Below are 22,548 nucleotides of genomic sequence, written 5' to 3' on the forward strand. Positions count from 1 at the left end.
AATTTGGGCTATTTTTGACCAAACTGTTTTTAGAGTGGGTGATTTTGCGAAATGAAGATGAAGAAATCTGGACCCGAGAATATGACATTGGCTTGGAATCCCAATGTTGACTTGTAAAAGGCTTATTATTCAAAAGTGGCGGCATACAATGTCCATCACAACTGCTGCGAGGCGTTTAGCCACACCACCACCAGCACAAATGGAATATGGAATTGTTGTATAGGCGGCACAGACATAAAACACAGTCCATGTGGAGATGCTGTCTTTGCCACCATTTCATAGCCTGACTGATCAAATCAGAACATGAAAACTGATAAATCACCCATGACATAATCACCATTAAAATATAAAAAAATAACACATTTGATCCCCTTTAATTGAACAAAGAGTCCAGTCTGAGACTAAAAGAATACATTTGCATCCAATTTTTCCTATGCTTATAACATCTCGCCAATCTACATTCAAAGGGGAATAAAATTATGAGGAAATTACAAGGAGAGTGAGTTCTGGTCCCACAAGGGGAATTAAAACTTATTATCTATGACAACCTGTCAGCCAGAGAGAACTCAAACATGGGCATTAAGCTCTGAAAACTGCAAAGGGAAATCAAAAAAGAGAATGATGAAAGAAGAGGGGAAGGAAACTAGAAAGGAGCAGTCAATGCCTTCATTTCTGCAATGAAAAACTACCTCCTAGTTGCCTGAAAACATTTCCTTCATCCTGGTCAGATGCTTAGGTGCATGACCACGGATGCAAGAAAGCTCTTGAGAAAATTAGACATTTAAGCGGCCTAATGATGGCAAGTGGGGACAAATATCACTGGCAATTAACCGAGTTAAAGCCTCGCTCATCACCCGAGTCCGAGAAATGGTGAAACTCTCTGGAGTCGACAGTCAGGCACTATTAGTGGAACTGATGGCAAATTATGCAAAATAATCATGCTGTCTGATGAATGGGCTGGATTGGCAGACCCTTGCATTACAGTTGTTATGATGTCATCAAGCATCTATCCAGTTTACAGGAAACTGAAGCCTAACCTAGCTGACATTGGGAAAAAGACGGTCTACACCCTGGACTGCTCACCAATCAATCGGACGGCACAGAACAACAGACAGACATGGAATCCAGGCTGCCTGCACAGCTTAAACCACTATGCCATTAATGATCATCAAAATGAATTCTCGCGAGGGAGTTTCTGGAGGAAATTGCTTGCAATTGGGTCAACCCACCCTCAACATTTTACCTGGGAATGACCATGAATAGCATTTGGAGGAGCACACCCTCATGAAAAAACAGTACATTTGGACTATAATGCAACTTGTTAGAGAATTAGTGCAATAATCAGTAGGAGAGACGGTGTCAAATGCTCATGGAGGGAGAAGGAGGTGGAGGGATGAAGAGAATCTTTTTGTCATACATTCGGATGTCGTTTGGAGATCTTTGGATTAAGCGCTTACAAAAATCTTTCCATATCTCATTTACCCACATAATCATCTTACGAGGAGAACGGTGTTCTATCCCCGATGCTTACAAAACCCGTCGTGCAGCTCCCACTTGCGACCACCCTCCCGATTCTTTGTGTCTCTAAATTTACGCTCTCTTGTACTGTGACATGTTTGTCATCCGGAATTATATAGCTCAGTATTTGCCCAGAAACTCTGTTTCTGTTCAATTTTTTTTCCCCGGCTCCAAGGCTACAGGCTCTTCTGAAAGCTCCATCAAACATTTCGCCAAGGTCTCAGGACCAGCGGACAATGAACGAGCGTGTCAAAAATAAAAACACCAAGGCCGCCTACAACTCGGAGATGCCCCTCGGGATGCCCGAGCAGACGGACTGGAACACACACTTCTAGTTATTTCTAACTTTGGAGAGATTGCATTCTGGCGGGTTTGTTCCCATCTGACAACTGTTTAATTTTAACCCATGGTTATTTTAGCCTGAACAATTCTATTGGCTCTGTATACTGCAAAGTAAAATTGCATCAGGCGAGTGTGCCGACTTGAACAATTGCCACTCTGACAGCCATAAACACCCCAGCAGTGCATCTGAAGACACATTCCACCAACCAGACTCTGAGGTTTAATTGTATCTGGCCTTTACGAGTACAATAGCTGTGGTCCCGAGGACTTTCATCAAGCTAATCGCTTTGCTCCAGTGGAGGTCCACGAACTGAAACAATACAGTAAAAAGAAAGTGCGGACCAACTGTGGGAAAAGAGACACTACACCCTACGCACCTCCAGGAAAGTGACACAGCCAACCTGGATGTGTCCCACGGCACAGTCTGAAACCCCACCAAGGAGCATTACTTCACCCCTTGCTATATTCTTTCCCTCTCTTTTATATTTCAACTCGCCCCTAATAAATCTAAATATATAACAACTTCTTAGATTGACTTCTGGCACAGTTAGGAGAAAACATGAACTGTCAAGTTTCATTCTTGCATCTTTTGTTGTCCAATGTTGGCAAAATTCTTTAACTCTTTAATATCAACATTTACATTAATTCCAGATGACATCAGTCAGACGCATTCTTCAGTTAACCTTACAACCATTTATTTTTGAATGCCATTGTCTTGACAAAAGTCCATGGTCAAGTGCACCTCGATGATTGACACCTGTACGGCTGTCGCGTTCCCTAATTGCCCTGATGGATTCCGTGGCACGCTCGCAGGAATCAAGAAGAGTGCCGCCGTGATCAGCTAATAAGTAAAGTCATTACTCAGCCTAGAGATTTCCCACTAAATGGTAACTCATTTGGTTGATTAGCTGTTTTTTGCGCCACCCCCCCCCCCCCCCCCCCACCCTCCAGTAACCCAGCATCATCCTCTTCTGTCATCTCAGATCTCGCTGGAGATAGGATGTAGCCTAAGGCCGGTGAATTCCCTAAGAAAGCAGCCTGCAATTGCGTACACGCCTCAGAAATCCAGCACAGTATAGTGCCCCCCCGCCCCACACACACTGTATTCCGGTTCATCGTTCGCGTCGCGGCAATACGGCAGATTTTCAAGAGATTGTTTTTATGGGTTTTTACAGTATACAGGCAAAACTACGAACTTATGTCATGTGTGTTTAAGTAGCAGTTGTTTTAAGGTTTAGAATAACTGTATCATCAATGCTAATTGTTGTTAGCCAGTCTATAGCATTTAGCATTAAGTCAGCATTCAGCTAGCTCACATTTGTCATCATATGGTTTGAACATGTTTAATTATACTACGGTTAATTCTCTCTCTTCTTTTTTCACCTGATTTAGCCCATCAAAGGCATAGCACATAATATGTTAGCGTTAAACGATCAGCATTTTTGTCATTGTATGGTTTAGCTGGATATGCTAGAATTTAAAAATATGTGTATGCTCATTTAACCTGCCTAGCGTTTTTCACATTATATGTTAGCATTAAGCTAGCATGACTTACTATGATGTCACTATGGTTTGTTTGAACAGAACATGTTAGCATTTAAATATAATGTTTTATTCTCTTTTCTTCTATGTGTTTTATTAGATGAGATTAATCAATTTAAAGCAACAGTTTAAAGCAAGATGTTTTTTTCTCTAATTTGGTGAACTGTGCGAGCGAGCCAGTGAGTGGGAAGAGGTGTAAAGGAATGACTTAAAAAAGTGTGTTTTAGTTTCAATGTGTTTCAAAATTATGGGGTCGGTAAAACTTCATCTCTCTACATCGCTGAATGTATCAGGGGTTCACTGTATCTTTCATCCTTCCTTCCTTGCTTGCTGAAATATGGATGCACTTCAATTATTGCTACAAGGCTGTTTTCATAACAATGAAATCATGTGCAGGGATAATGGTGGCACCAATGGAGTCATGTATTCATTTATGTTATAGACCAAATCCTATTTAAAAGCTTCAAAGACTTGAATCCTTAAGCTGCTTGCTTAATTACTTTTATGTCAATAAAAAAAAAAAATGTTACACACCAAGCAGCTGATTGACTAATAAAACCGATGAAATAATAACACGCCGGAAGCTATCACCAGCTTTGTTTTCCCATTTTTCACGCATACAGCCTGTTTTATTACCTCTGACTGTGGATGCTTCACGACGCAACAGTTGGGGAGGACATATGGCAGGCGATATGTGGGAAACCGTGGCATTGCACCGCTTCTTTGTGCACAGATGTTTGACTGGGACCAGGAAAGTACTATGTCAAAAAAACAAAAAAAAAATCATCATTCCCAAGATTGGCACTAAAAAGCAAAATTCTCCTTTATTATTTCACCACGCACATCTTTAACAGACGGAGAATCTGCAAAAGCTAACAGCTTTGGTTTCAATGTCCGTCTGCCTGATGCAAGTCTTCAATAACAGAACAGGAAAGCGCTACGGGGACCATGAAATGCTGTGTAAATAAATACATAAATAATAAGAAGAATTGGCAGTTTAAATCAGAATGTAACATTTCAAGACTGGCACTAAAAAGGAAAAAACTCCCTTAGTATTTCGCAACGTTAATCTTTAACAGATGGAAAAAGGTTTCAATGCCCATCTGCCTGACATCGTGTCTTCAATAACATTGCTTGTAGATAAGGATCTTGCGTGGATGTTTCACAATCAAAAGGGGGGGGGGGGGGACCTTTTCAAATATTGATTCTTCAATACCAATGAGTTGTGGGAATCAATACACTACAATTAATCCATCTCAATAACAGGCAAACAACATATATCCACATCCCAAGAAAAGACATTTGTGTTTCAAACTCCTGGTGAAACCTAAAAAAAAGGAACCATCCAATTTGGAGGAATTATGTGCTCAGCGTGTCAATCAAATGGATCCTCCAGGCCTCGATCATGCCATAAAGTCTTTAGTATAATGATGCTGTCAGTGGGCACAGGCGCGATGTGTCTTCACACCGCCCGTGTCACTTCGTTTGGATGCGCCCTCGGAGCCCAGGCAGCCATCACTGCTCATAACCGCGGTGTCAGTCATAGGCACCGTGGGTGGGGTGGGCAGAAACAGCCTCTTGCCCTTCGGAGGTGCAAACGCGATGGTGACACCCCAGCTCCACGTGTGTGTCTTATTCATATCGTGGGCAACAATATCACAAGTGTGACTTGGCCTGTTCCAGAGGCTAACTACTTTTGACACACTTGACTGCCAGTTGGTTTTGCTAAAGCACAGTCGCAGGGACACTCCATCCCTCACTTGTCAAACATGTCAGCGTGCGATAAAGCACGCAGGACGCCTGTTTTGATGGCAGTCCTCGCAAGCGTTACCTCGCCTCCATTTTGAAATGCAACGGCGAAAAATAGGAAGGCAAGGTGTCGCCATGATATCGGGAAAGCTGGAGGAGGTCCATGCTAAATGTGGAGTTTCTCCAATGCGGCGTGTGTGGCAACGCTATTCGCGATTTCATGAGATGTTTCTTGTGGACGGACATTCAGAAAGACTTTCACGGCCACAATTAGGCATCTACTGATACCACTTTCTTTAGACAGAGTACAACTACAAGTACTTATACTAATATTGGAGCATTGCGTCTTACAAATGTGGTCAGAATGTGTCCAACATGAATCAAATAGTGTTAAAAAATTCCAACTTTATTAGGGTATGAGTTTCACTCAAACACTACAATTTTATAAACCCCAATTTAGAGCTGTCAAAATTAATTGATTAATCGACAAGTAATCGATCATCAAATTAATCGACAACTATTTTAATAATCGAGTAATCGTTTAGTGACATTTTTTTATTTAAAATTGCCTAAATCCTCTAATTTTAGCATATCAACATTAATTGTTCACTGATTTCTGTAGTCCTTCATGAAAGAAGACTGATTATCTTCTGTGTTTAATCAAAATAGACATGATGTTGTGTAAAACATGAATCCAATACAATGATTCTTAAATCCTTTTCAACCTATATTCAACTGAATACACTACAATGAACACATTGTCAATAGGAGACAGGTCTGGACTGCTGGCAGGCCAGTGTAGTACTCACACTGCAGCCATACTGTTGCAAAACATGCAGAATGTGTCATGTCATTGTCTATCTGAAATAGGCAGGGACGTCCCTAAAAAAAGATGTTGCTTGGATGGCAGCATATGTTGCTTCAAACCTGTATGTAGCTTCCAGCATTAATAGTGCCTTCACAGATGTGCAGGTTACTAACACGCTGATACCATCACAGATGCTAGCTTTTGAACTTTGCGCTAATAAAAATCCAGATGTTCCTTTTCTACTTTGGCCAAGAAGACCATGATTTACAAAAATTTGGAATGTGGACTCATCAGACCGACGTGATAGTATTGGAGCATATTTACTAGTACAAGTACTAGTCCAGTTAGTACCTGTGAATTTAAGTTCTGGGCCTTTATGATCACTGTGGTTTGTTATGATGTGCACATGTAGATGATAAACTGACAAAAAAAAGAAATCTTTAAAAAAATGGTTAAAAAAAATCTGTTGGCTGTAATTATTTGTTTTGTGTGTTGACCATGAGAAACACAGTAACTTTGTTTAATTTTGAAGAAAAAAATGCATAGTTCGTTTTCTTCACGTTTTTAATCATAATAACAAAATTCAATAAATCCCTGTCAATATAGAGCTGATCCAAATTCGGATTATGTTGGAAGAGTCATTCGAGCATATAAAAAGGTGACAATTACCATAACGTTAGCCCTCATTAAGCATTCTATCCTTTCTCTTTGTCACTTGAATTCAAATAAATATGCAAAGTATGTACTGCGGCTCACATAAAACCATAGAAGCCATTTTCCCTTTATGTGATGAACTAATGCATTGCATCCTCCGAGCAGGGCCTACGGTGTAAACCTCGTCTTTGGCAATAATGCCACTGTCCTTCTCATCTCCCAAAACATAAAAAGTGAAGTAATTTTCCTTTTCTTTCATCCCTAACCAATCCCAATTAGGCTCGCGGAGAGATGTGCTATATTGCTGAGACCACAAATCCTCCCCTCGAGCGGCATGCCGGTGCTCAATGCCCAAGGTGTGTTATTATCTTGTATTAGCGCACCACCTGCCTTGCCATAATGGCTGGCTAATTGGCTCGACGCGTGTCTTGAAATAATAAAGAACGGAGACGTTTTACACCGATTAAGGATGCACGTCGGGAGGGAGCGAGGCAGCCACGTACGCGTCCTGGCTGCATACGAGCTGCACGGATAACATTCGGACCTGATGTGAAATTTAAAGCCCTTGCAATTAACTCTTTTACTGCCAAACGTTATCCAAAAAACAACCCCGACAGTGCCAGACGATTTCGAGCATTTAAACTCATCTTTCAAGGCAAACAGAATATTGTGTGCTATGACTACATAAACAAGATTGCGTTCCATTCTTTCATTAGAAAAAAAGTATGTTTCTACCTTATTCCGTTCTTTAGTAATCACCATTTGAAAATAGGTCATTTGAGTGACATTGAGCAAAAATTGAAAACTTAAGGAGAAAAGTTTTGTGAATTTGACACTCATATTATTTGTTTAGTGACGCTCTGTGAATTAGATTTAATGTGACAAAGGCTTTGATCATTCACGCCATCCTTGAAAACATTTTACTTCATCAGATTCGTCATGTTTCAGTATAATTTTATACTACCGGGAGACAATTGAAAATAAATACAATGCTGTCATGTGCTGGCCATAGTTAGTGGCTGTTTTGTGATTTTGACACTCATTCACAAAAGGAGCACTGCGCAACAAGTTCCACTGCCCATTGAGAAAAAAAAAGTAGGAAGCGTAAATTAACGTTTTTGGCGGCATTCATTTGGATTTTAGTATACGTCATTAAACGTTTTTGGCGGTAAAATAGTTCACGTGTATCGCTATGTTCATCTTGCAGTCGTAGGCCTATACATGTTTAATGCTACGATGGCAATGTATGTACTTTATTATATACACCTAATATTTGTTTCATTAGAATTGTTTTCATTTTGTCACATTTCTCTTGGCTACACTGGTTCAAGTAATTGTGTGTCAAATATTTTGTCCAATCATATTGTAGCCTCTATTGAGTTGGTATGTCAATCTAATCTGCCCAGGGCTTTTAGAATGAGTATTATAATGATATAATCTGAATCTACCCAATTTCATATTTGCCTCACAATTACATCAGCATTGTTTCGTCCGATTGGTTGGCCAGAGTAAAACTGCTGTAGCATTATTATGGTGGATTTTATTTCACTGTTTTCTATTTTTGTCATACTATTAGATAAATTTGATTCTGAACTCAAGTGTGAAAATGCAATCTTTTTTTTAATTTATTATTTCTGGTTCCAGTGTGAAGCTCACAATTTTTTTTATTTTGGATGTTCTAAGTTCACATGTACAGTATTAAGCAACTAAAAAGCTAATTCTTGCATCTTACTGTTAAGTATGAAAACAGTTTCTTCCCCCCTAACCCAGTTTTCTAGTGTTACACCTTGGAGCACAAAGGCGCTATTCAAATGGGGATAAAGTCAGGCTGACAGTCACTTTGCCCCACAGAGATGTCCTCCTTCAAAACTTAAACATCTCTCCCTCTGCAGAATAAATAAAGAAATAAGTGGATGACAAGCCCGAGAAGAAGAAATACTCGCGCTGCCGCATCCTCCCGAGGATAACAAGAATAATGCCTTCATTTGCTGCAGGGCCTACGCTCCACGCCAAGTATAGACATGGCTTTTATGGGTGTAGTATTTCTGATTGGCATCCTAGGACAGCAATTTGAATTATTTAATAGCATTCCCATTCTCTTAGTGGTGTGTGTGTGTGTGCGTGTGTGTGCGTGCGTGTCTGCATGTGTGTGTGGCGGAGGGTGGTTTATGCTATTTTGTGTTTTTGTGATATTCTCTTAAATTGAAGTAGGCCAGGTAACTAAAAAAAAAAAAAAGAAAGGTCAGTGATCACACTGCTAAAGTTTTTTTGGACACCACAGTGCGATTCCCAAGGCAGACGGCTCAATCTGAGATCACAATTCGGAACGCGGAGGATATTGAAAGGGATTAGGGCCTGAGGCTGATCCATTTCCTGCCGCTTGGGAGGCGGAAAGAAGTCGTGATGAGTCTACTTTGACTGCCACAGGACCTTGAGTGGGAGCGTGGAAGTGCGACATCGCCCATTCTCTCTCATTCTCTGGGTGGTTGTATTATGGTGGTGGGGCTAGGCACCAAAACCAGATAAATCAAAAATCTACCAAAAAAAAGCAGACACCCCTCACCTGAACTGTTTAAACCTGAACATGCTCCAAACTACATTCTCAAAACATTTCAGCAACCACTTCAATTACATTTTACAGCATTGCTCTTTAAATAAATGGCTTTTAAGGTGATTTGGGAAAAAAATGCAGCACAAGTGTGAGGATTACTACTTTTCTATCAGTCATTCTATTACTTTTTTGACTCAATGATGCATACTCTAATTGTTCAACCCATTCCCACCCAGCTTTTTTCACTGAAGCAACCCCCTCTGCTCCCGGGTGTTGTACTGGATTTTACTGCAAGACCCGTAGAATATTGTGTTCGATTGCTATAAAAACATGCCATTAACAAAAAAAAAAAAGATTAGAGTCTCTTCTTTCATCAGGAAGAAAAAAGTATACTTGTATCTGTTTCAGTTTTGCAGCCATTAGCATTAGAATATAGCTAAGTGTTATCATTATTCACAAAACACTGGGGAAAAGAGCTTGTTGTAACATGGCCATGGTTGGTCTCTTATACTCTGATGCCACCTGCTGGACGTCTTTGTAATAACTACCATTGCTTTAAGCGACCTCTTGTGGTCAAAGGCTGCATCAAAGCCTTATGTATGCTCTAGCATAAAACAAAAACAAACAAAAACATTTTTAAAAAGTATAAATACGTTTTTGGGACCGTGGCAATATTTAAAATAGAACGTTTTATCGAGTTTTTGGGAGCAAATGAGTTAAATACATATATAATATCCAAGTTCGTTATTCACAAATATACCTATTCACACTTGTTGTGCTCTTTCTGTACCACCTTGCTACCAGATGACGGTAAAGGATAGAATAATAGCAAAGTAGTCATTGATGTCAAGGAAATACTGTATGTTCAAGTGATAAATCTAGACTGGATCTGCATTTTGGTATGTACTGGTGGAGATATGTTTAGCCTGGATTGTTAGGAGAAGCTGTGGTACGTCTTCGCCACATCAGTTTTTACTGGTAGATTTTCAAAATAAAAATAATCCGTAAACCATTTATTATCCAAGGGTTAATATTGTAAAATGAGTTCTAACAAACATTTGGTGTGGAAGCTTACTGTATTGCTAACATTATGTTGCACAGCTAACTTTAACCAGCTGATCAGCGGTTGATTTCCACCACCGCCAATAGCGATGCAGACCTTTCTTTACATCATCTACAGAAGTTTACCACACTGCTTTCTCTGGTTTCAACCACTGACTACCCTGTCAAAGAAACACAGTGTCAATCTAAAAGATAAGCAGCGATGCATTGAGTGTTGTTGGATGAGCATTAGCGCCTGATAAGCGGCACATACTTGATTGAGTGGAGTCGTCAATGCGGCGGGGGTCGTCATTGTTCCCAGTAGACTAAGTTCCAGGAAGTTTAATTAAATGCCATATTTCGTTTTTGGCCATACATGAATGAAAAACAAGAAAAACAGAAGGGACAGAATCCTCTTCTTTTTTTTTTTTTAATTCATGTACTCCAATGCAATCTTGTCTGTATAGTTAAGAAATTTCAATGCGTGGAAATATGACTTCTTTAGACTCCGCATCATCGGCTGGACATGACCTGTCGGACCAGGACTCCGCATCCCGTCTTTATCAGGATAGATAGCCTCAAGCACGGCTGACCTTGGCACGGAGATAACACGGCAGACTGATAAGCGAGGGAAAGGGTGGAGGTGGAGGTGTGGGGTGTCAAAGCAAAAGATCCAGAAAGAAGTCAAAACGACCAGCAGCTTGCCGCGAAACACAATTTTCCTAAAGTGCAGCTTTTTAAGAACTCCCATTTACATCGCCGAGGAGATCCACTGGGAAGCTTGATGATAGATGAATAAGACCCCTCCACCAGGGGGAGGAGATGAATTCTGGGATGACCTGCTTTTGCAAATTCGGCCCCTGGGAGGGCGGCGAGGAAACTTAGACTTTGCCGAGCGGATATCCGCGCGGAGGCTCTGAGGTGGCGTGAGGTGCTGAATTAATCATTGTGTCATATTTGGGGAGAATGAATGACTTAGGGTGAAGTTTTATGAAGTGCATCAGCAGGTTAACCACTTTCAAAACCACTCTTCCTTCCTAATGCACAAAGTCAAGGGCAAAAAGCAGTTGCAGCTTTTCCCTTCGAAAAAAACAAACTGTGGAGGCCAAGGCCGACATGTAAACACTTCCAAAACAAGCTACCCCGGACTATAAACACAGATGTAATGTATAGACCAATCTTCCACTCTGATAAATATGTTTTTTATCAGGTTATTACTTCATCGGTGCTATGACAAAGTAGGGTATTAAATTCAGGTTCCATACTTTGCGCTTCATGAGCCCTGTTAGTTTTTGCTTTGACTTGGAAATGTATCATCTTGCAAAGTGAGTGCTTTTAATAAGCTATTGTTCTCCCAGAGTGGGCACATAACGCCTTATGAAAGCTTCAAATTAAGAGCTCTGGATTAATTTCAGACTGCTTTTGCTGGGATGCAGAAATAAGATGCACTGAAATAAATATGGCAAAGAAACAAAACCTTTGCTTATTCCTGTGAAAGCACAGAGGCAGCTTGTGCAAGGCAGACACTAATAACCAAACTGTGTGTGCCTGCATGCTCCTTTGTGGACACAGACTAATGAGAAATGACCCTTAATTGTGTTGTTCCCTTAAGCCGGCACGATGTCAGGTGAAGACCCATCAAGAGTCTCATGCGTTTATTCACAAGTACAGAGAAAACCACAAAATGAATTGCATGCGCAACAATCAAACATGCTAGAGACACAATCAGAACCCCTCTGTAGAGCTATTCCCTAAAAGATGACAACTGAATCTGTGGTCCGACTGGGCCGGCGCTTTAAGCAATTCTTGACCTTACGACTTACCCGCCTCGGCTGACTGGCTTGCACCCTGTCAAACAAGACAGACTAAAAACTGCACCTCTTCCAACGCTCTGTAGAACAATTGTACTGATATGTTGAATGATTTGGCAGAGGTGAACTTCTCCGTGTTAGAGCAGAGTCAACCCTTCGATGTTAGGAAGTTGTGTAAATACCGATAGTCGGGACGGATTTGTTGAAATTTCTTGCCATCCAGATGAAAGTCAGCCAAGATGTGATTGTTGTGTAGCTCTAGAAGATTATCCTGACCGATTATCCAGAGGTGTGGAGTGTGTTAGGTGGGGAAGACTTAAACTGATAACTGGGCTGAAGCCCAGTATTCCGATCAACGTCAGCAAAGGCCAGATTATGCGATTGCTTTAGTAGATATTTCTGAATGAATATCTTGAGGTGTGGGGCTAGTTAAAAGCGGTACACACGTCCGAAAATTCGACTGGATTTGAATCATTACCCGCCGATCGGACCAAAGTTAGCAAAGGCCTGATTTTCGGATGTCTCTTGGCGATTATCCTAACTCATCCTGGGGTGTGAGGTGTATTAAATGGGTACACATTATGACAACTGGGTCAACATTTGTTCGCATTTTCAAGCCCTTTCAATCAAAGTTAGCAAAGGCTAGATTAGATCTTGGTGGAGGTGGGATGGGGTGGGGGTGAAATCACTCCTAAAACAACCCACAATACATGATAATCGGTCAAGGTAATATTTGAGAGACATCAGGGAATCATACCTTTGTTAACTTGCTGATATAAATGTATGTACCCCGGTTTAAACAGAAAGTACTGGATTGTTCTCAACTCAATATAATAGGCTGCTTCCTGATTGGCTATCATTCCATTTCACATTGCAATACTGGAAATCCGTGGATCGGCAGACCACGCAAAAGGATTTAAATGTCGTAAACATTGAACAGGTTCAACATTTTAGATTGATGTTCCGGACCATTTTCTGAGCCGATTCAAGACGCAAAAAAACAAACCAAACACACTCTTAACACACACAAAGACACCATACCACAGGATCATTTGTTAGAGTTGTCTATCAGAAGTATCAGACAATCAAGCTTTTGCTGGCTTTGATCAGAATAGGAGGCAAAATGCCTCAAGCTTTGCTTGATATGTGTCTGTCGAGTTTCAGTTTCTTAACGTGGTTACCAAAAATGTTGCCTGACATAGTGAAATACAAGCATTAGTCCTCAGGCCACCACAACAAGAGCTGTTTTTCCTGAACCAAAAGCACCATACTGCCAGCTCATGCGGTGATGTGCCCACCTGTTCCGGTATCACAGCCCATAACACACACTTGCACACCCTGGTACTTTGTACAACAGATTAAAGCACTGGGGGATGACATTCCAAAACCCTGCATGAGGAGCCTTGCTACATCTGCTCTTGGCCGGCTTCCCAAAAAAATAAATAAAATAATCCAAGCCAATGACAAACATTGTTTTGGAGGCATAATTAGCGTACTTGTTGTCAGGAGCGACATCCCCTATCTCTACCTGTGGTGCAGTCGTCTGGGCTTTATCTTCCATGAGGGGTGTCATGTTGATGGCCTTTGCTAATGTCAGCGTGAATAACTCAACACAGTGTCATCTCTTTAGCTAATGTCCGGCGGGAGGTGTTTGGCACTGCGTGCGCCTGTTATGACAATTAATCTGCCTCCAATCGAGCTCTGGGGCAGCGGCCGGTAGTAAAAGACCTGTGCTCCGCATGACGAAAGACGAGGTGATAATTGCCTTTGTGTTGCAGAGGAAGAAGCGGCGAGGCAGTCAAGGGCAACTGAGGCACATCTTCACAGCATGACCTGTGAAGTCAAGTCGCTGTGCACACAAACTGTGTTTGCCGTGCGGTTAATGGGGTGGGCTATGTGTTTTTAATCTCCGCCTGTCAATACGTCCCTGTGTCTGCATGCAAGGACAGCACGGCTGGTCCATGTTATCTCGTCTGCCGCATAAACTGGATGTGTTTTTCTTGTAAACACCATTTGGGCTTTTCTTATTACAGATGCGCATCAGTTGTCTGGTGGCCACAGCAAGTGATAAGTGGCTTTGTATAACCCTAAACATCAGAATTGGTCACATCTCTATATGAGGGTATAATCGTTTTTTTTAAATAACAGCCTAATGGGTTTAATGGGACCTCGTCATCACTTTGTTTTGTTTCTTGATCAAGTAAACCACTTTACACTGACCCCTCAATGCTACCTGTCTTAAGACTTTCAGAATCCTGACGAATTCTAATGAGCGTTTGCCCCACAAGGGCATCCAGCTCATAACAACTTCAAGGCATTTGAGAAACTTTATTGGGTGGATCCACACAGCATGTGGATCTGAATATGCATGTGAGATGCCATCAAGGGACTTCGCTGACAGAAAGTCCTGTAATCCATCGCACAAAGTCAAGCATGGCAATGCTGACAGTTGCTTTTGGTCAATTATTTGCATCAGCTACAAGATACAAGAACAGATCATTTGTCCCTTTACCAGTTCCCAGGGATCTTGACAGTGTGTTTGCTAGCTGGGAACGATTCATCCAATCATGATGGCACAACACATTTTGTTTTTCTGAGAGCTTCATTGTTGCTTCTGCAACAACTGATGCGTCAATAGGGATGTGTTCTGGCATAAAAGGCATGTATGTCCTTATTTGCATATATTAGAGCAGGCTAGTGTGTGTATATGCATCTGTGAAAGAGATGAGATTCCAGGAATTGATCTGCAGCATGCATTAGCGGATTGCCTATTGATGAGAGCAAAGGGAAGATTTATAACGCCCTGATTGATGGTCACAATCTCAAAGTATAAATGAATGAATACGTGCCCCGCCCGGTGATGGCGGTAAAGCCCTGATTTGCAAACTCATCAGTGAGCGCAAATGCCACGTTTAGCGCAGCTTTATCACCAGGCACTCCTGACTGATAATATGTGTGGTAAAGTTAGGTGTTGGGCTTGCTGAAAGGCCAACAAGATTTGCTGTGACACAACAGCACAGGATAGTTGCAAACGGGAAAGGGTCGACGTAGGACTACATACATGCACATCAGGTTCCGCATCCCATTTAGATCGGATGCTCATGGAATCTAAAGGCAATTAAAGATAGTGTTTCACCAGATATGAACAATGCCAACAGCTACTTGAAGATTCAAGGTATGTTCGTTTCCTTGCAATGTCTTCATATAAAGCAATGTCAATCAGTGGTTTGACCCCAACCCCAATCTAGAAATGACTTCACTATGGGACTCTCCACCCCCACTTCCCTTCCCTCCATTACATGCCCCCACATCCAGCCTGGAAGGGACAGAGTCCTGTGATGCAGGGCTCAAATGACCTCCAATCTCTGCACCCAAACAAAGCCCAAACAGTTCCACCAACCCCTGGTAGCCCAATAACCCCTCTCCCTCCCATCTATCTAATCACACCTATTAGATGCTGAACCTGATATGAACTTCCTCCAGCAACTATAATAAAATTGATACCATTTGATCCAGCCGCGCGTGCCTCGAATTCCAACCAAGGTCCAAGTACATTATTTATGTACTTGCGAAGACTCCCTTGCCCTTGGTTATTCGCTCAATTTTCCAATTTTTGTTTTTGTTTTGTTTTGATGGGAAGATTTTTCAACAGAGTTAGCAAGGTTTTTTCTTTTGGCATTGACTACCTCTGAATATGATAATCAATGCATGTGTGAAAAGGGGTTTATGGAAAGCTTACTTTTAATTGTTTGTAGACAAATATTTGAGTCTCAAGATTTCCTGTCCACCGCTCAAAGTGTGAAATTAAACAGCCTAATAAACCTTTTACAGCTGAAAATTTGTCTTTGACCAAGCTGTTCTGAATATCACCTTATTGTGACATAACATCAAGCATTTGTACACACATAGTTTCAACGCCCATGACATGTCAGCAAGGCAGGGTGACGATCCACCTTTTCACCCCAAGGAAGTACAGTTGCAGTATTAGCATAGATTAGCATTGCATCTGGCAAATGTCTGTTCATTCATTTTAGTAACTAGTTTCTTAGTCACAACAACCTAGGTCCGCCTGCAATCACCACGGTAACAAAGCCCATTGGCCCTTTAGAATAGAGGGATTGATTATAAAGAGCCTTTAATGCTTAATTCCTGATATATTTTGACCCCCCCCCCTCCCCCCAAGACAACTGTTTTAAACTGTGAAAAAAACAAAACAATGCCTCCTTTATAGCACTACAATTCAAACAGAGCAACAGCCATACTGCACACGTACGCGGTACTAAACTTGCGGGCAGAATATATAAATTGTCTCCTCAGCCTGTGGTCTGCATGCTGAATAGTTGCCCAGCCAGGCAACCCCTTCCTGCCCCAGGGAGGCAAACAACTGCTTGCACCGATTCACCTGACACATTTTGCATATTCCCAATGCACTGTGGGCTCACTAAGGTATACGGGAGAAACATAAGACCATGTGATCAAAATCGTGTCTACTTCGTGTGAACATGCACTGGCCTGCCCTGTGTGCGTGTGTGTGTATATATATATATTTTATTTTTTTCCGGCCATCCAGGGGTTTAGCAATCTTCTCTCCTCTGGTGGAGCGTTCCCCATCGGGAGATTAAAAGTATGCTCATTAATTATTTGAACACCGAACCAGACAAGAAATATTGCCCCGCTACTAGACCTCTTGTTTGCATCTCCTTTATAATTGGGATGGTGATAATTATCCATCCACGCATATGAATCATGTAGCATCTATTCTATTTTAGTGTTTTTTTGCAGTGAACTACGCATAACAAATGACCCTTTTATTTGTAATCCAACTTTGTTATATTTGCCTTCTCCGCGTCACACAGGTCTGCTCTGCTGCCATGATAATTCAAAGTGAGAATCATTCATGCATGTCTATTGTCAAGGGATCACATTCTAATTAGTCCCATAGTTTAGTTAAGCGTGTCAATAAACAATCCAGTAAGCAATTGACTTATTTTGCCGTGCCTCTGCACACTTATAATTGCATTTCACAATGTAATCAATCAGACTCATTGAGACAAATTTTACAGTCAGTTTTGGAGAAAAGCATCTCCACTGCGATCATGGGTTAGCCGGTCTTTACGTGAGCTCCATTCCTCGCCAGGTAGATATTGTTCAGTTTGCACCAATCACATGTGCAGGAGCACCCGGGGGACCAGGGAAGTCAGATCAACAAAAGGCAAAACCAAAATTAAGTACAAAAACAATCAGATGAGTCATAGACAAATGAATCATTAACACATCTTTGATCCTGCAATTTATCAAGTCTTGGCATTCCGGGAAGCTTTAAAATTGCTATCTGACCCCATTTGCCTGGGAGTGTATTTTTGGCACTGCAGACATGAAGGCAATACCCAACATTGATAGTATTACACTGAGTTATTGATCAGAAGATAAAGGAGGAGGGTGTCAACTGATAAAGAGAATCTCACTTTGTGCTTTTCTATTGGGTAAATAAGAAAAGGGTTAGCTAACGGGAACAAATGTGTTAAGAAATGTTCAAAACACTACATCCATGGTTCTTTGTGATGGATTTGCAGTAAAACAAAGCCGCATTGGTGATAAATGAGCCTGAAGGAGCCAGCAAACCCGGTCTGTCATAGCTAATGAGCTATTGAGCGCATCAACGAAAAAAACAATACACAAACCGGGGGTAGTATGAAAGAGGTAGAGCTAGCAAGAAGCAGTCAGACAACGGAATTTAAGATTGTGTTTGTTTGTTTTTTTCTTTTGTAAGGGGGTAAAACTCGATAAGTTTTTTACTTCTTCCTACTCCCTTTTGAACATGTAAGCTGTGCTTAATGATGATTATGTATGTAAAAAAAAAAAAAAACTTTTCTTTTAAATATTTTTATTTTAATTGCAGTATTTCTGTTAGTGGTTTATATGTTCAATAAACAAACAAACAAACAAAGCCAAACTCCACCAGTTCTAATTGTTTACGAACAGCAAAAGGTAAACAGTTTGATGATATAATAGTACTGCAATAGCTATGCTCGTTGTTGTTAGCTAGTCTAGAGCATTTTATATTAGCATTAGGTTAACAGAATAACAGGCTAATTACAACGGCAGTGATGCTACAATAAAAGTACCTGGATATTTATCACAAATAAAAAGCTTGAGGCATGAACCTTGCCTCTTATTTGAAAAACTGCATGCTATCTGCTGCTAACTAGCTACCTTCCAAAATAAACATTGTACATTTAGGGAGGTCAAAAGCAAAAGAAGGTAACAGAAGCAAAAACAATGCTAGTGCCACAACAATGACATGCTTTAGCAGAAGTAAATTTTTTAAATACATATTTTCAGCATGATATGATTAAAAAACACGAACAGTTAACATTTCAACATGGTATTTAATAAAAATCATGAAAACTAAACTCAATTTGGGTGAGTTAAAGTGTAGACGGGACTATGACGCTCTTGGGATTGGAAAAATCTGCAAATATGTTGCATCTTTGTTCAAGCTGCAGGGGTTAAAATAATTGCTGTGAGACCTTCTTCCAAAATATGTGGAAACCTCCACCCTTGAGTCACATCTGTCACTTTCTAGGATACATTGCACATACTGTTGTGACTGGAGTGGACTGAGAATGTGGTGGATTTATGGCACGCAGTATACATGCATAAATTGCACCACTTCAGACTGTCAGTTCAAAGTGCCAGGCTATTATTCTACAACCTTCAGAGGCACCTCCTGCTTATTTCAACTCAAGTACAGAGTGAGAATTTAGATTTCATTAATCAAAGCTGAAAAAAATATTGGATAATTGGACACTAAGAGGTTCACAATGAGAAACTTGGTCTTGTGTAGACTATTGACAGTTGATTTGTACTTTAGATTTTTTTTTTCCACACCTGTGAATCACTACCTCCTCATGTGTTAATAAAATATTTATTGTATTTTATTCACATGTGTTTTCATGCCCTTTTGTGTGTGAGACAGGTCCTGACATCGACCAGAAGCACAACCTCTGCAGTACCGTCCGGCATATCTGACCTTCAACAAGTCTGCAACCTTGTTTAATTCAATTAAATCTTGTTGGGAGTTTTTCAGGCTCTTGAAAATTTAAGATAGCTGAAGAAAATGCAGGCCATTTTACTGTAGGAGCTTCACCTCACAATTCTGCCTTATCCTTCGCAAATGAACAAGCACTTACATATAAGGGCACTTAACGATTAATCACTCACATTATTTTCAGCAAATGGAGCAATTCTTGGCTTTCATGCTCTTAGGCGTATATGAAATAAACTACAAAAGGTTTCATGCTCCTTCCTGACATGCCAATTCAGAGGGGTGCGATCGAGTTAACAACTCCCCAAAGGTGACACCGCGCCAAGTAAAAACACACGCGTGAATCTCATGGCAACACTCAGTTTAAGTGCGTTCTACTACCAAGGGCTCCAGAGATGTTCCTACTTGCAAGGACTGCTGCAACGCGACAAGACTCCTGGTACAATGATGAGTTTATCACTGTTTATTTATTGCTGTTTACAGCCTATAGTCATTCCCGCGGCTTTGGATTTATGCCTCCGGTTAAGTCTGCAATGTCAATCAAAGTCGGCAGTCAGCGGGCATTAATGTCTGAGCAGCTTGTGCTTGGAGTTGAGGACAACCTGGAGGTATATGTTGTAGGGGGGGGGGGGGAGTAAAGGAATGGCTCTCTTCATGCTAAACCTTCGTTGCGAAGAGATCCTCATGTTATCACTCTACCCTATATACCATCCTCGAGTTGATTTGGCCTCCTCTTATCTGGCCTCAAGACCTCAAGTAGGATTATCGTGAGAAGTGTCATTAACTTCATCTACTCAGTGTCTGCCTGGCAGTTGGAGGAGATACAAGCTTGCATAAAATGACTATACATGTGTTGGTCTTACCTCAAGTAAGTGCATGTTTGTTTTATATATCCAAGGTGACCATAGATGTTAGAGAACATCTTAAGAAAGGGGGACAGACTTAACAATTAAGACAAGGTCACAGGGAGCATTTAAATGAAAGAGTCCTACTTGACATACCCTCATTCTGAGTGTCTAACCAAATAAAAAAAAACAAAGTAACCCTTCATTATTGGTAAAGAACTGAATCTGTTTGCCACTATGGATATTTGCAGTGAAAAAAGGTACAAGTGCTCTGCACTTTTCGGCTAGTACTGCAACGCCACAAGAGCAGCGAACACTGAGGATTAATACTGATTCTGCATTAAAGTTGCCTAATACAAAGTGCAAATGTTGCAGTCAAATTGTATATTTTGTAGGCTACTGAGTAATGTCTGTTTCATTGTAGCCCACCCCCTCCCCCAAGGCCAGATGGATCAGTGGAGAGGAACTGTACCTTTGTTATTTGGTGAAGTCTCAAACCTGCTACCTACAAACGCTTGATATGAGAAATCAATAGGCAGCCAAATGCAAGGCTAAGGTTTGCATGGAGGACCTTGAAATTACTTTCTTTCAATCACAATACTCGCACCAAATCAGTAAAGCGCAAACAAATAAATGTAATATCCAATCTGACGATAGACTTTATCCCGCTGTTGATGTCTCCTACCCGGTACAGTAACAACATTCCACCATAGAAAAGTAATAAACTAATAGATAGATTTATTGAAAGATCAATCAGTCAAATTTTGACAACGGTAGAAGGGGGAAAGCATATATCCAAGTAATATTGTTGCGGATATGAAAGGCAGAAGGGGAATAAATACAATCAAAAAGCAATAACCCAACCCACTAATGGAGCCTGAGAGGGCGGTGAAATAAATACAGCCATGAGTGTGTTTCAACTGACAGCTAGACAAATTAATAACATATGATACACACGACTGTGATTGACCCACCCCCCCCCCCCCACACACACACACACCTCCCTACCACAAGCACACACAAACTGCAGATTCCTTCAAATCACTCTAGTTGAAGTTTATAGGATATAAAAAGCTATTGCTGGGGATGACGTGTGATTTTGAGTGAAACAACAAAGTGGCAAAAGAAAGAACCTTACCTTGTGGAAGCGCCGTCCCAGCAGATGGAGAGAACCCAGTCGGGGGCCATCCAAGCGTCGCCTCCATCCCTGGCCCACCGTGTACCTGCTCTTGGGCATGGCAGCACGCCTCCACAGGCACAGGAGGGAAACGAGGAAGAAAGATGGGTTGCCAAGTGAAGGGGCTAAGGGGGGAAGAGATAGAAGGGATTATTGCAGAGTTGCAAAGTAACAAGAAAAACTAAGTTAGTCACTTTGGGTGTATTATGGAAATTTTACATTTGAATTGTTTGGATGCCTATGCCATCGTCACTCGTATCTTAAAACACTGTACAAAATGGATGGATTGATATCCAAAAGGATCTTCCATCTATTCATTGGCTATATTACTGTAGAAGGTTATGGGTAGTTGAAGTCTATCCCAGGTGACGGCAGGTGAAAGGAGGACTTGCACCCTGAATTTTTGGCCAGTCAATCATGGGGCACAAATAGAGACTGACTACCATTCACACTCACATCATCATCTGAGTGGGAACTGATCCCACGCTGCCAGTTGTCGCTAGGCCAGTGTATCACGACACCAGTGACCCGCATATTTAAACCCATCACACTAAGTGAGATATTACGATATGCTAGAAAAGGTGATCTCTTGAGAAATTGAGTGTGAATGCAAGAATGCCGAGAAAAAAAGAAGAAGATTAAACCATGTGGAATGATATGAAATGACATGCAATTATGTGGAAAGATGTGGAAGGAAATGATATGAAATTACATCAAACAATATTTAATGAACCCCGCCTACTTCCCAAGGCCAGCTGGGATAGGCTCCAGCTTCCCCGCGACCCTTGTGAGGAATGAGCGGTTCAGAAAATTGATGGATAGATGAATTTTAATGATGCGGAATATACAGTATTGGTTAAATATGCAATATGTTGAAAAAAAGTGTGGAATGATTTTGAATGATATGTAATGAAATTCAACAAAATAGAATATATGGAATGTATTGAATGTGAAATGATATTGATGAAAATTATGCAATATATGTTGGTAAATTTTGGGGGAATTTTTGGTATGTGAGAATTTTCCCAACGTGAGCTGAATGAAAAATGTGGAATTGAAGGGAAATTGAATGAGAACAATAACAGACTATATGGCATGAATTTTTGGGACATGTTGAAGTTGGAATGCTGAGAATCAGTCAAGAAATGTTAAAGAAGTACATCAAATAAAGAGAGGAGAATAAAATATAATACATTTTAAAAATGAATGTGTGAATGCTGGAAGCACTCACACAATTGAAGTATAAGTGATGGTTGTGTTGTGTCCTAATCACACACTGACAAATCTACCGATTTGCATATGGGAATTTGTGGGGCGAGTTCGCCCAAAGTCATGTTTTCTCCTCCTTGACGACAGCCATGAGAAATACGTTCTGACGTCGCCACGCTTGTCAGCCAGATAGTCAGCAAGGTGCGGGCTTGTGCTCAAAAGCGTGACTGATTAAATAGTCACGGTTAGCCCG

Source organism: Leptonotus elevatus, chromosome 17, assembly GCF_054856555.1.
Source record: "Leptonotus elevatus isolate MCC_2025b chromosome 17, RoL_Lele_1.0, whole genome shotgun sequence".
Taxonomy (NCBI): Eukaryota; Metazoa; Chordata; class Actinopteri; order Syngnathiformes; family Syngnathidae; genus Leptonotus; species Leptonotus elevatus.